General features: G+C 33.2%; 1 pseudogene; it reads right to left on the bottom strand.

The window, feature by feature from the left end:
• Positions 1–1,406: 1,406 nt before the first annotated feature.
• LOC114204931 (EF-hand calcium-binding domain-containing protein 10 pseudogene) lies at positions 1,407–1,805 on the bottom strand (annotated as a pseudogene).
• Positions 1,806–16,770: the final 14,965 nt, after the last annotated feature.

Below are 16,770 nucleotides of genomic sequence, written 5' to 3'. Positions count from 1 at the left end.
TATCTGGGGTCTTTTATGGTTCTGTATAAATTTTAGGATTATATGTTCCAATTCTGTGAATAATACCATTGGTATTTTGATAGGGGCTGCACTGAATCTATACATTACTTTGGATTGTATGACCATTTGACAATATGATTCCAATCCATGAGCATAGTATAGCTTTCCATTTGTGTCATCTTCAGTTTCTTTCAATGATGTCTTAATGTTTTCAGAGTATAGGCCTTTCACCTTGGTTGAGTTTATTCCCAGCTATTTTATTGTTTTTGGTGCAATTGTAAGGGCTTTTCATTTCTCTTTCTGCTACTTTATTATTTATGTATAGAAATGCAACAGATTTATGTACATTGATTCTGTATACTGCAACTTTACTACATTCATTTATCAGTTCTGAAAACTTTTTGGTGGTGCCTTTAGGATTTTAGTATCATGTTATTTGCAAATAGCGCCAGTTTTACCTCTTCTTTACCAATTTGGATAACTTTTATTTTTCTTGTCTGTTATGGCCAGGACTTCCAATATTCTGTTGAATAAATGTGGTGAGAGTGCACATCCTTGTCTTTTTCCTCATCTGAGGGGAAAAGCTGTTTTTCACTATTGAGTATAATGTTAGCTGTGGATTTTTCATACATGACCTTTATTATGTTGAGGTATGTTCCTTCTAAACCTACTGTGTTGAGAGTGTTTATCCTGAATGGATATTGTGCTTTGTCAAATGCTCTTTCCTGAATCTATTGAGATGATCATGTGGTTTTTGTTTTTATCCTCTCTGTTAATATAATTTATCATGTTGATTGATTTGCAAATATTAAACCACACTTGCATCCTGGGAATAAATCCCACTTGATCATGGTGAATGATTTTTTAAAATGTATTATTGCATTCAGTTTGTTGATATTTTGTTGAAGATTTTTGTATCTATGTTTATCAGAGATTTTGACCTGCAGTTTCCTTTTTTTGTAGTGTTGTCTTTATCTGGTTTTGTTATCAGGGTAATCCTGCTCTCACAGAATGAATTTGAAAGCTTTCCTTCCTCTTCTATTTTTTTCTTTTGAAATAAATAGAAAAGAATACATATTAGCTCTTCTTTAAATGTGTGGGGTGGAATTCACCTTTGCAGGCATCTGGTCGCAGACCCTTATTTGTTGGGCGTTTTTTGACTACCAATTAAACTTCATTGCTAGCAACTGGTCTGTTCACATTTTATATTTCTTTCTGCTTCAGTTTTGGTAGGTTATATGTTTCTAGGAATTTGTCCATTTCTTCTAGATTTTCCAATTTGTTGTCATATAATTTTTCATAAGATACTCTTATAATCCTTTTATTTCTGTGACATCAGTTTTTTTCCCCTACTTTACTTTTTTTAACTTTATAGAATCATTTATTAGCTTGGACTTATGGTGTTATTAAAATGCTGACAATATTTTCTCTGTCCTCTTGTTCACTTCAGATCTGAATTTTTCCAAAGTTATTACATGTCCATCATCTTTTAAAACTTCATCTTCATTCAACAGACCCAGGGTTTTTAGGCCTTCTTTGTACTGCACAAATGATATAGTGCCTTTATTTGAAGTGTCCATCATCTCAAACATAGACACAATGTTAGAGTGATCCATAAAGAAAGGAAAAGCCACGCCTGTTATTTTGGCAATTCTCAGTCGTTCCAATATAGACATTAAATACTCTCTTGGCTTTCCTGGCTGGAAAAAGAGCAGGGCACTGGTGAGATAGTTCAGCAACTCCATAATCCGATGTTTTTCCAAATAATTCTTGGCCTCCAGCTCCCTGTTGCCACCCGCCTGCATTCTTCCCTCCTTTACTTCTGATTTCATTTATTTGGGTCCTATTTTTTCTTGTGTCTGGCTAAAGTCTTATCAGTTTTGTTGATCATTTTAAAGAACCAGCTCCTGGTCTTATTGACCTTCTCTCTCTCTCTCTTTTTTTAGTCTCTTTCATTTATTTCTGCTCTAATTTTTATTATTTTCTTCCTTCTACTAGCTTTAGGCTTTATTCATTTTTTTTTTTCTAGCTGTTTTAGGTGCAAGTTAGGTTATCTCAAAATTTTCTTGTTTTTTGAGGTAGGCCTGTATTGCTATAAACTTATCTCTTAGAATTGCTTTTGCTGCATCCTGAAGATGTTGTACCATTGTGTTTTCATTTTCATTTGTCTGCATGCATTTTAAATTTTCTCTTTGATTTTTTGGTTGACCCTTTCATTGTTGAGTAACATGTTGCTTAGGTTTCATGTATGTGTGTTATTTCTAGATTTTTTTCTTATACTTTATTTCTGGTTTCTTATCATTGTGGTCAAAAAAGGTCCTTGATATATGATTTCAATTTGGACTTTTTGGACAGAGTTTTTAAATTACTGATTTAATTTCATTACTTGTAATTTATTCAAATTTTCTATTTATGTAATTCAGTCTTAGAAGGTTGTGTGTTTCTAGTAATTTGTCCATTTCTTCTAGATTTACCAATTTGTTGGCTTATAATTATAGTAGTCTCTTATGATTCTTTGTATTTCTGTGATATAAGTTGGAACTTTTTCCAAATTTTATTCATTTGGGTTCTTTTTTTCCCCCTTGATGTATCTGGCTAAAGGTTTGTCAAATTTCTTCTTTCAAAGAACTAGCTTTTAGTTTCATGGATCTTTTCTATTGCTATGTTAGTCTGTATTTCATTTGTTTCTGCTCTAATCTTTTCATTTTCTCCTCCTCCTAACATTGGCCTTTTTCTTTTACTAATTCCTTTAGGTATAAAGTTGGAGTGTTTTTTTCCAGATATTTCTTATTTCTTCAATTAGGCTTGTATTGCTGTGCAATTCCTTCTTAGAACTGCTTTTGCTGCATCCCATAGAGTCTTTCCATTTTCATTCGTCTCAAGACATTTTTTAATTTCCTTCTTTGATTTCTTCATCAAACTATTGGTTGTTTAGTAATATGTTATTTACATGTTCTTGTGTTTTTCCCAGTTTTCTTATAATTGATTATTTCATACTGTTGTTGGAAAAGATGCTTGATATGATTTCAGTCTTCTTGAATTTATTGAGACTTGTTTTGCATGCTAACGTGTGATCAATCTTGCAGAATGTTCCATATGCATTGAAAAGAATGTGTATTTTGCAGTTTGGGGATGAAATGTTCTATAGATTAAGTCTATCTGGTCTAATGTGTCATTTAAGGCTATGGCATCCTTAGTGATTTTTGGTGTGGACGGTCTATCCCATTGATTTAAGTGGGGTATTATAGTCCATCTCTTACTACTACTGTATTACCATCCATTTCTCCCTTTATTAACATTTGTTCTATTATAATTAGGTTTTATTTTGGGTACATAAATATTTACACATGTTTTGTCCTCTTCTTGGACCCCTTTTTTCATTATGTCATTTCCTATTTTTTTATGAAGTTTTGTTTTATAGTCTATTTTTTCTGATAGAAGTATTTTTACCCCAGTTTTCTTTTTGTTTCAATTTGCATGGAATATTTTTTTTCTATCTTTTCACTTTCAGTCTGTTTTTTAAATCTGAAGTCTCTGTTAAGTAGCAAATGGATGGGTCTTGTTTTTATCCATTTAGCCACCCTGTCTTTTGATTGGAACATTTAGTCCATTTACATTTAAAGTAATTATTAACAGATATGTACTTATTGACATTTTGTCATTTTCCAGTTGTTTTTATAGTTCTTCTATTGTCCTTTTTTCTCTTGGACTCTTCCCTTGTGATTTGATGTTTTTCTTTGATGTTATATTTGCTTTTTATTTTTTAGGTATTGTAGATTTGGCTGTGGTTATCATTAGGTTCATATATATTGACCTTTATATGTAGCAGTATATTTTAAGCTGACAGTTGCTTAAGTCTGACTGTATTCTAAAAGCACTACATTCCTACTCCCCCTAATTTGTTGTCATATATCTTTTTATTTTGTTGATTCCTTCCAGTGTATTTTCATTCCATTTATTGTATTCTTCAACTCTGATTAGTTCTTTCTTACATTTTTTAACTCTTTGTTGAAGTTCTCAGTGGGTTTGTCCATTTTTCTCCCAAGTTCAGTAAGCATCTTTATGACCATTATTTTTTTTCATTCGAGTATAATTGACACACTATGTTACATTAATTTCAGGTGTACAACTTAGTGATTTGACAAATTTATACATTATGCTCTGCTCCCCACAAATACAGTTACCATCTGTCCCCGTTACATCCTTATTACAATATCATTGACTGTATTCCTTATGTTCTTTTTTTATTCTCATGACTTAGTAACTGGAGGCCTGTGTCTCTCTCCCCTTCACTCATTTTGCCTAACCCCCAACCCCTTCCCCTCTGGCAACAGTTTGTTCTCTGTATTTATAGTTGATTCTGCTTTCTGTTCATTTTTTTTTTTTTTTTGAGATTCCATTTATGAGTGGAATCCTACGGTATTTGTCTTTCTCAGTTGGATTTGTTTCACTTAGCATAATACTCTCTTGGTCCATCCATGTTGTCTCAAATGGCATGATGCCATCCTTTTTATGGCTGTGAAATATTACATTATATATATATACCATTTTTCTTTTTTGTCCATCTGTTGATGGACACTTAAGTTGCTTTCACTTCTCAGCTATTATAAATATTGCTGCAATAAACATAGAGGTGCATATATCTTTTTGAGTTAGTGTTTTTTTTCTTGGGTATACACCCAATAGTGGAATTATTGTATCATATGCTATTTCTATTTTTAATTTTTTGAGGAACCTCCACACTGTTCTCTACAGTAGCTGTACCAATTTACATTCCCAACAATGAATGAGGCGTTCATCTGTATATCTTCTTTGAAAAAATGTCTAATCAGGTTTTCTGCCCATTTTCTAATCAGATTTTTTTGGTATTGGGAGGTATTCTTTATATATTTTGGGTATTAACCCCTTATTGGATATATCTTTTGCATATATCTTCTTTTATTTAGTAGGTTGGCTTTTTATTTTGTTGATAGTTTCCTTAGAGGCTTTCTATTTTGATCGAGTTCCAATAGGTTTATTTTTGCTTTTGTTTCCCTTGCCTTAGGAGATGTATCTAGAATAAGGTTGCTATGGCTGATGTCAGAGAAATTACTGCCTGTGTTTTCTTGGATTTTTATGGTTTTATGGTATAGGTATAACCATTACTTCAGACTCTATTAGGTAAATTAATTACCTCTGTTTGGTTCCCCCCCCCAACCCGCCATGGTTTTATGTTATTCTTTCATTTGGAACATATTCCTCTGTATCCTAATTTTCTTCAAATTTCTATGTTTCTATGAATTAGGAAGAACATCTACGTCTCCTAATCTTTAACAAGTGGACTTAGGGGAATCCTCTGTGTAAACTGTGTGTGTCTGGAATATTTGACTGGCTGACTGGACCTGGACTCAGTATGGGCCAGGGGTGGTCCCATGGAGTACTATGGTGGCCCCAGCAGATTGGCTAGAGGTGTGGTCTAGGGGCTTGGGGTTCACTGGGGTGGACCTAGTAGTCCAACTACAGCACTGAGATCCTGCTCCTATCCACATTATCAAAATGGGGGTGGAAAATAAATTTTATTTTAAAAAATGCCCATTCTCTGTGCCTTTAGAGAGTTGAGACAGTTTCCTACATGGTGGATGGATTTCCTTCACTAAACTATTTTTTTTCCTGGGTATGCCCTAGGATGGGCAAGTTGTCACATCCCTGGTGATGTTCCCATCATCTCTGTTTTTGTCTCTCCTACCTTTCTCTATGTGGTCCCTCTATTGTTTGTTGTGCTAAAGCTAGATATTCAGTGATTAGTTCTTCAGAAGAAATTGCTGTATACAAAGCGTAGATTCAGTGTGTATGTGGAAAGAGGTGATTTCAGAATCTTCCTATGCTAACATCTTGGACAACCTCCCAAGAGCACTGTTTATAAACATGTTCATGTCGGATCATATATGTAACCACCAATTATTTCAATTCATTTATTTCCCTCAACAACTGACAGATAGGTGCTAATATTAAACCCATTTTGCATTTGAAAAAATTAAGACCTAAATAGGTCACAAAATTGATATGTGGCCCTCAATTGGCTAAACAAGTATTGAACGGCACTCACGAACACTTCTCAATCCCAGGTAAAGAACTCACAAAATTACTTGTCTGTAATAATGCCTACTATTTATTAGTCTAAACTAGGAGATATATAGTGATTGGTGGGCTTGATAGTGCACTTACCTCTCAGTTACCCATATCAGAAGCATTTCTAAATCTGAGGAGGAAATGACCACACACATCACACATCTCCTCCTTCTGGGTCAGTAACAATAACTCTGATATTCTTTGACATCTTTAAATTCTATTATTCCTTAGGACATAGAACACTGCATTCTCTTCAGCCTTAGGTCTGTGTTATACCTCCTATGACTGAATTTGTACTACTCATTCTCCCATGATGGGTTTTCATCCTTTTTCATCTTGACTTGGTTCTCCCTCTCTCAAAATACTCCTCTTTTAGCATTCTTGTTGACATCTTCTTTTATATATTAGAATCCTTCATTCTCCTTAATAAGCCAGAATATTAAAAATTAGGTCTCAAGTTTCTTCACTTGAGGGGAGCTATCATTTGGCAGTTACAAACATGTTTTATTCCTAAATCTCTTAGATTTCAAGTATTACCATAGATTTTTTTCTGCCTTAGAAATTTCTTTTCTTGTGCCTAGAAAACAGCCTGGAGCAAAGATGGAACACTGGTGAGACATGGAAGTCAAATGTAGACAAGGCCATTACTCCACCACTAAGTTTGTGTTCTCAGCTGATGAATTTGGTCTTGATTAAATGGATCAGATTGGGAAACAAAACAAGCCCATAAATAACTAGGAATTGATGGTTATTCTTCCCTCTTTGCCCCATGCCATTTCATCTCAGAGCTCAGATGAGGTATAGAAGAGAATGCCTTCAAGGTTGCAAAGCAGTCCATTTCACTCCAGGTCCTGAGAGAGCCTTGGTCAGCTTGCTGTAGATTCCACCAGTGAGCTTTGACTTCTCAGCAATCTCTCTCATGAGAGGCTTCCCAGAAATCCATCCATTCAGCTCACCCCTGAATGCACTTTGAGCAACTGGCTGCCTCTCCTGTAAGCACGTTATTAATGGTCTCCTTTCAAAAGCAGAGATAGTGCCCTGGAAAATACGATATTGATTTTTTCCCCTCCTTTCTCACTGTTTCAATCACTGCTCGTTTGAATGGCTTTCATTTTTAGCAACAACAAGAGAATCTTCAAAGAAAAGTGGTTTATAGGATCAGCCTGAAATAAAATCACTGCTCAATTTAAGCTCTGAAAAATACTATTGATATTTTAATAGAAGTTTGGAGAGCCTATTGCAAGCTCAATAATAGCTACAAGGAGTTTATACACAGAAATCATACTTAGGGATCGTTTTATTTCTTAGGCAGTATGTGTTAACAGCAAATAACAGTTTAAACCTTCACTCACTTCCATACTGTATACATCAAGAGTCTCAAGAGTGTGGAAATGTTCAGAGTACTTCAGAAAGGGTGAAAGGTTTTCTACAACTCAAATGATTTGGCTCTAATAGGCCCTTGTAGAAGAAACCTGGTTGGTTTTCTCTTAAGCTCTCTATTTGCCTGTGTTGGCATCGGGAAATCCCAACAATCTTATAGCAGAAAGACCTAAGGATCACATAGTTAAATGGATTTGTTGCATAGGTGAGACAAGCAAAGCCCAGGTGATGGTATGATTTAATGAAGTGGCACAGTCTCAAATTCCTGTCCAGGATTCTTTCTCTGTGGACACCTAGAATTCTACCTGCCTGGATTTTGCTGTAGTGCTGACTTCTCTCCTCCATTTTCCTCTCATATTCTCAAAAATACCTATGGATCTTCTCAGTTTTGAATTTTGTACACTGCACAAACATACTAATTTATGAGGAAGAATAGTGATATTATATTATCTGGTATATTACTTAGAGTGTTACCTTCAAGGGTCATTTCAAGAGCCACCTCTTTTAGGAAACTTGTGTGTGACTTTTGTCCCTAACAATGTCACTCTTTTCTATCAACCCCTGTAAATCACTGGAAATACGCCTTGATTTGTCCTTAATTGTTCTATGTGTACACCAAGATTTCTATTGAGGTCTTTAAAATTGATGTTGATTAAATGAATAGATTCACTATATACTATTTACTATGTAGCTAATAAATGTGTAAGGTACCATGCTGTTAAGAGAAATACAAATAAGAATAAAAAATATTTTCCTGTATTTGTTTTATAGATGCATGTTTTATCTTTTTATTTTTTTAAGATTTTATTTATTTGACAGGGAGCACAAGCAGAGGGAGCAGCAGGAAGAGGGAGAGGGAGAAGCAGGCTCACCTCTGAGCAGGGAGCCCAATGTGGGGCTCAATCCCAGGACCCTGGGATCGTGACCTGAGCTGAAGGAAGACTTCCAACCAACTGAACCACCCAAGTGTCCCCAGATGCAGGTTTTAAATGTAGGAGAAGAATTTTCACAGGAAGAGGTTGGACTTCAGAAGGAAAAAGAAGAGTAGGAGAATTTAGGGCTTGTCAATATAGTGGAATTATATAGGATATTTGGGAAAATACAATGAGATATAGTTTCAAAAATGTGATTAAAGGAGAGGAAATAGGATGAGAAACAAAATGTTTCTGAGTTTGGGGGATCAAAGCTATGCTTTTAGTATATTATACAGACAGGGGAAAAGAATCTTGATTAAGATGGGAAGAGGGATATCCATTCATTCAGTCATGCAATAAATATTAATTGGGAATATACTATATGTAAGGCACAATTCTAGGCTCTAGGGATACTTTTGAAATGATGGGGTGAGGAAGTCATTACATCAAATGCCAGACTAACATGATTGTTACATAAATAAAAAGAGATTAATAAATGTTGAAGAAATTGTGCCTGATTGAACATGAAAGCAAAAGAGCCAATATTACACAAAACACTGATTAGGGTGTCATTAATAGGAGGAGGGGAAGTGAGAGGAGTTTACTGGAAGCCTGTGTAGGTAGAGGATAAGCACTGGTGAATTAGGTTTGGGCCATGGTACTAGGGGTAGAATATTGGATGGAAAATTTCTCTTTTAGGATTTCCCTTTTTGTTCTTCCATAGAGGTGTTTGATTAGATAGATCTGCAACCATAGAGGCTGCCTGACCTGCTTTGTTCTGGCATAATGCTTAACTTCTTGGAAGATGTAGACGGCCACTGCCATCAGAAACCAGGCCAACTCCCATGGGAAAGGAAGTGCCTTAGTCTCATTAGAGGAATTCTTGCAAGTTCCACATGGCCAAGCACCTCTCACCAGGAGCCTACATTGATCTGGGGGAAAGCCTTATAGCAACAAATGGTATAGGATTTGCCTGGCCTTTTCTTTTTTGTGTACATCTTTCTTGGGAACCATGAAGGAAAATAGTTCTGGCAGCTAACCAGTCTCATTTTTTTCACCAGCAAAGGGGAGCCTAATATAATCCAGCTCTTAGACGCAGGTTTCTTGCTTCCTGTTTCCATGTGGAAGGACCTAATCAACTCACTATCAATAGGCCCTACAAAGTTCTTTATACCCACTAGCTAGGTCAGTACCTAAAATGTGGACAAGTAATGAAAGGATAAGTTTCTCACCTTTATGAAAACCACACCTGTGGTGTAACTTCATACATTGATTGGGAGGAAATTTGATGGCTAGGAAGATCTTTGAATGACCCTAAAACTATACTCTGTAGAATACTACCTCTTTTGCTTAGGAAGACCAACACAAATTTCAAATGGCCACTTCGTTAATGACCTGAAAACAAACTGGAGGAAATCTATTTCTCATCCAAACTATGAAACCAATTGAAAATAAGTTCCAATCACATTTCATCCCTGTTTGAGATTAACTGGGTTTGACATCTGTGATTGTAGACATTATGACATTGATTCATGAAACAGAAGTAGAATTTTTGTCATTTTAAATCTCAGGACATGAACTTAGTATTGAATTTTTGAGTTTATTTTTGTTGTTTTCCAAGATAAATTTGGATAATCTCTTTAATTTTTTTTAAATTATAGTTTTCTTCAGGGTATCAAATAATCTTTAAAAAGATAGTTTCCCCTTGCCTACAGAGTTTGTTGCAACCATCTTAGTTTACCTGCATCAAAGACCTTGTAATATTTGAGAACAATCTGCATTTCATCTGTTAATATAGGAAATATTTATTGAGGATCTAATTTATGCCAGACACTTCTCTCAGTACTGTGGATGTCATAAATATATTTTCCTCATAGACTTCTACAGAATCATTTCATCTTCAAACATTTTTTTAAAATGTTAACTATTAGCCTGGCTATGGGGTATATGGAAACGGTCTTAGATTTGCAGAAAAGTTGCAAAACTATTGCACAAAGTCTATTAATATAAACTAAAAATATAAGATGTAAAGTTTATTAAATATTAAAACAAAAACTCCATGAATAAATGAGTCTCATGATATGTTACAAAAGCAAAAACATCCCCAAACCAAACTTAAAAAGTATGTAAGGAAATGATTAACTGTGTAATAGTCAAGATAGCCTAGGTTAGCAAACCGACACAAAACCTTAATGTTTATCAGCAGAAAAGGATTTTAATATGTTCAAAATATAGAACCAAATGCATTAAAAGAAATACTTTCAATAGTAATGAATATATATAAAATAAAATGTATATTTTATAAGTGAATAATATATGATATAAAAACTCTACAAATGGGTCTCATGGCATATTGGACACAGTAGGCATCTGAAAGGTAGGCCAGTTAAAAACACCTAAACTGAAGAACAGACAGGAAAACAGAAAGGGAAGAAAAAAAAAACAGAGGTATTAAAAATATTCAAAAGGTAAATCATATGTAAAGTTGGAGTGCTAGAAGAGAGGGGAAAATATGCAGAAGTGGTAATCAAACAGAAAATGATAGAATTTTCCAATGCTGATAAATTTCATATTTTTTTAAGTCTTGTTGAAATCCCACCCCCGCAAACAGAATATAAATAAGCATGGGTGTACACACATACACACTCCTTAGTAAAACTGATGAAACCCAAACAAAAAGAATCACAAAAGCATCTAGAGAAAAAAAAACACTAACCTTCATGGAACTGCAATAAAACTGTTAAGCTGCAATAAGAGAGTTACCTTACTAAAAGAATCATTGAAAGCAGAAGACCATGGATTAGCGTCTTTAAAAGGATGGGGGGGAATAAAACCTGCTAACTTATACTTCTATATTTAGGAAAAATATACTTAAAAATAATAAAGATAAACAAATGAAAAATTTTAATAGTAGACCAGAAATAAAGGTAGTACTAAAATGGGTTTATCAAACAGAAGGCAAAGGATACCAGGCAGAAACATGAACAAAATGGAAAACACAAAATTAAATACATAGGTAAAAATATTAACTGCATAAAACCAAATTCAAATAAATTTGAGTATGTGAGATTAAAACTTTCATAAATTTTAGCATTACTTAAACAGTAAAATAATTACTAGGCATAAAAAGTTATAAGTACATGTCTTAATTTTGGGGTTAATCAACATAAGAGGAAAATGTATAATTGATAGGTTGCAAGGGAATAAAACTCTGAATAATCCCAACAAACAAAAAAATCCCAGGGAGAAGGAAAAAGTTAAATTTAAAACACATGTTAAATGGTAGATATAACCATTTTTATCAGTAACTCTATAAATCAACTGAATATTCCAATTAAATACTGATTAAAGACTATAAAAATTAGACTTTAAATACATTGACAGAAAAGTTGGTGAAATGTTGAGAAAAATGGGACATTAAATATTTACAATATCAGACAAAGTGAACTTTTTAATGCAAGAGTGTTAGAAATAGAGGGACATGTCTTAATTCTAGAGATCAGTGTAGGAAGATATGACAATTTCAGATCTATAGGAACACATTAAAAGGGACTCAGAGTTGCATATACCAAAAAAATACAAGACTTGAAAAGCACAATAAATTTGATCTCACTGTCATGTTAAAATACTGCACATAACAAAAAGAGTCTATATTCTTTTTCGCACACATGAAATTTTTACCAAACTCAACTACATGCTGTACCATGAAGAAAGCCTCAGAAATTTCAAAAGATTTCAATCAAGTTGAAAATGAATGACAAAAAGAAATTTCCCAGCAACTTGAAAATGAATGGCATACATGTCTAAATAATACATAGAATGAAGGCAAAAATATCAAACTAGAAATTATAAAACATTAATTGCAAAATTCATGAAGATATATCAACACTTGTGTTTAGAACAAAATGTGTTGCCTTAATTCAGTGATTCTCAACTAGGAGTGATTTTTAGTTGGCTCAACTGGAGGGTAATACTAGCATGTATGGGTTGAGAATAGGGGTGCTGTTAAACATACTACAATGTACAGGACAGCTCCCTCCATCAAAAATTATTTATGCCAAAATAGTAATAGTGCCAGGGTTGAGAAACGCTGTTTTAAATGCAAATGCTGGGAAATAAGAGAAGAGAAAGAAGGCTGAATATCAATGTGAAGTAGCAGCAAATTAAAAAAAAAGATATTAGAAGGAAGAAAAATAGAAAGGAATTGAATCAATAAATCAATGAAATAGAAATCAGATGTATAATACAGAGAATCAAGAGTCAAATATTGGCTTTTTGAAATGATAAAATTGAAAAACTGTTAGGACTGATCAGAAAAAAAAACAAACCACTGATTCTACACACCTTAAATAAGAGGTTATGATGAACAGCCTTATGCCAATAAATTTGATAATTTGGATGAAATCAATAAATTTCTCAGTTAAATAGCCACTTAATGATCATAGAGGAAAAAAAATAGAAAATCTGAATAGCCCAATATCCATCAAAGGTCAAAACCCTTATTTAAAACTTCCAAAAAAAAAAAAAATCCCAGGCTCAGATAACTTTTTTTTAATAATGAATTCTAAACATTTTAAGAAAAACTAACACTCATAGATTCTTCCAGAGTGTAGAGGACTACATCATTAATTTTTATGACACAAACATAGCCTTGATATCAAACCCAGACAGAAACACCAAAAGAAAGGAAAATTACAGAACAGTCTCCTATCATCATAGATTCAAACACTCTAAAAATAATATAAACAAAACAAATTCAGAACTATATTAAACATCAATTAAGCTTTATTCAAAAAATGCAAGGGTATTGTAGAATTCAAAATTAAAGTAATTCAGACATTAATATAAAAATAGAGAATAATTAGGATTATCTCTGTAGACTCATAAATAAGATGTTTAGTTAAAATACCTCTTCATGATTTTAAAAACTTTACCAAACTAAAAAGAGAGGGAATTTAATTAACTGGTGAAGAATACAAAAATTTATGGTAGACATATTTAATGATAAAATATTAATAGCTTTCCTCCTGAGATTGGAAATAAGATATGAATGCAAATCATCCCTTCTCAATATTTTAAGACTTTCTAACAGAGTGATAAAAACAAATGAAAGTCATAATGATTGGAAAGAAAAAAGTCAACAATTTGGACAAGGTAATTGCATATGTAAAATATTCAAGAATCTACAAAATACTATTAGAATTGATTATTGTATCTAGCAACCTTGATAAATTCAAAGAATTGTATTTTTCTATATTAGTAACAAAAGAAAACCAAATTAAATAAAAATGATACAATTTATAATCACAGAAAAATCAACATTCCTATTCTGAAGGCTATAATATTAATAAGTAAATCAAAGAAGACTTAGATGAATACTATGTTCACTTATCAGAGACTCAGTATGGTAAAGTTGTCAGTCTCAGCCAATTTATCTATAGTTTTAGCACAATCTCAATATACAGAGAAAGAGAGAGAAAACTTGGAGGGACATTAACAATGTGTTTTAAAAATTCATATGGAAATGCAAAGGCAAATATGCGATGAAGCAATCTTTATTTTTTTAATTTAATTTTATTGTTATGTTAGTCACCATACAGTACATCGTTAGTTTTGGATGTAGTGTTCCATGATTCACTGTTTTCATATAACACCCAGTGCTCTATGCAATATGTGCCCTTCTTAATACCCATCACCGGGCTAAAGCATTTGACAAAATACAGCATCCTTTCCTGATTAAAACTCTTCCGAGTATAGGGATAGAGGGAAAATTCCTCAATTTCATAAAATCCATCTATGAAAAACCCACAGTGAATATCATCTTCAATGGGGAAAAGCTGAGAGCCTTTCCCTTAAGATCGGGAACACAATGATGCCCACTCTTGCCACTATTGTTCAACATAGTACTAGAAGTCCCAGCAACAGCAATCAGACAACAAAAAGAAATAAAAGTATTCAAATTAGCAAAGAAGAAGTCAAACTTTCTTCACAGATGACATGATACTTTATGTGGAAAATCCAAAAGACTCCACCCCCAAAGTACTAGAACTCATACAGCAATTCAGTAATGTGGCAGGATACAAAATCAATGCACAGAAATCAGTTGCTTTCTCATACACTAACAATGCAACTGTAGAAAGAGAAATTAGAGAATTGATTCCATTTACAATAGCACCAAAAACCATAAGATAACTCGGAATAAACCTAACCAAAGAGGTAAAATATCCATACTCTAGGAACTACAGAATACTCATGAAAGAAATTGAAGAAGACACAAAAAGATGGAAAAACATTCCATGCTCATGGATTGGAAGAATAAACATTGTTAAAATGTCTATGCTGCCCAGAGCAATCTATACCTTCAATGCCATCCCGATCAAAATTCCAATGACATTTTTCAAAGTGCTGGAAAAAACAATCCTAAAATTTTTATGGAATCAGAAAAGACCACAAATAGCCAAGGAAATGTTGAAAAAGAAAAAGCTGGGGGCATCATGCTGCCTGATTTCAAGCTATATTACAAAGCCGTGATCACCAAGACAGCATGGTACTGGCACAAAAACAGACATATAGACCAATGGACCCTCAACTCTATGGTCAAATAATCTTCAACAAAGCAGGAAAAAATATGTAATGGAAAAAAGACCATCTCTTCAATAAATGGTACTGGGAAAATTGGACAGTTATATACAGAAGAATGAAACTTGACCATTCTCTAACACCATACACAATGAGGAAGCAATCTTTAAAAACAAAACTGGATGAATTAAATACCAATACATAGCAAGATCTATTATAAAACTATACCAACCAACAAAGTAGTATTGGTCTTCTAACAAACAATGTTGGTTTCATTGAGTATAGGGAGAAAACTATAACTTGATCTCTACCTATACCTAAAAATTTCTTGTAGTTCAATTTTAAATTATGAGTTAAATCAAGAGGTTTTTAGAAGAAAGCATAGGAAAACATTTTAATGTTAGATTAAGAAGTTTTCCCTGAACACACGATATGCTCTCAATAATGAAAAATAAAAAATGTGCTATATCAAAATTTTAAACTTTTACTTATTAAAATACATGATTGCAACAGAAGAAGCTACAGAGTGGGAGAAAATACTCAAATGTATATTCAACAAAGGATTTGGATTTAGAGTACATAGAGATTCTACTTATCAATAAGAAAAAAGATAACCAAATAAACTAATGGGGAAAATTTCTTAAACAGATTCTTCACAAAAGAGAACATTTAATTGTCCAACAACAAATTAAAAGTTGCTGAATTCCATTAGTCTTCAGGAAAATGCAAATCAAAAGTACAATGAAATACCCCTATATATGCACAGAATAATTGAAGTGAAAAAGGCAATTCTCAGTATTGCTGAAGAGAAGGAGCACCAGAAATCTCATGCACTGCTAGTGGGAGGGTAAATTGGTACAACCACCTTAGAAAACTCATTGATAGCGTCTAAATACACACATTTTCTGTGATGCTACAATTTAACTTCCAGGTATATGTTTAAAAGAAAAATGAACATTTGTTCAACAAAAGATATGTAAAATAATGTTCATAGCAGTGCTGTGTATAACAACAACAAAAACTATAAATTACCAAATGCCCTTCAGCAGCAAAATGGATATGTCTATTTTGGCATATTTACACAATGTAATAATATCCTAGAATAAATAAATATGTACAAATGCAAAGAACTACATAAATGAATCTCACAAACATGTTTAACGAAGGACTCGAACCATAAATGGTATGTATGGTATGATTCATTTTACATGAAATACAACAAATAAAAAGAACTAACTTGTGGTATAAGAAGTCAGGATAATGGTTACACTAAGATAATAACTTGAAACAAGCTCAAGGAGGTTGTAGGGTACTGGTAATACTTTGTTGATCTGGGAGTTAGTTATTAGGAGTTTGTTCAATTTGGAGAATTATAATTATTTCTATATGCATATTACACTTCAATAAATAGGTTACAGGTATAGTAAAGTATACAGAAAGCAAAATAATATGGACAAAGGCCAAACAAGAAATTAAAACAGACAAATTAAGGGTTGCCGGCTGGCTCAGTCACTAGAGCATGTGACTCTTGAATTTGAGGTTGTAAGTTTGAGACCCATGTCAGGTGTAGAGATTACTTTTAAAAGTAGGCAAATTATATGCTATGCAAATAAAAACCTAAGTGGAGTGTCTATATTTCTAACAGAAAATATAAGCAAGTGTATGAACGAAGATGAAAAGTATTTCTTAATGTTAGAATCAATCAATCAATGGATCTAGAGGGTATAATCCTAACAAAATAAATCAGTCAGATAAAGACAAGTATATTATTTCATTCAAATATAGAGAA

This window comes from Eumetopias jubatus, unplaced genomic scaffold (assembly GCF_037043125.1).
Source record: "Eumetopias jubatus isolate StellerSeaLion01/CBP00866 unplaced genomic scaffold, mEumJub1_p1.0 scaffold_16, whole genome shotgun sequence".
NCBI classification, from domain to species: domain Eukaryota; kingdom Metazoa; phylum Chordata; class Mammalia; order Carnivora; family Otariidae; genus Eumetopias; species Eumetopias jubatus.
The sequence above is the reverse complement of the archived record's forward strand: the minus strand, read 5'-3'. Positions and strand labels throughout refer to the sequence as shown.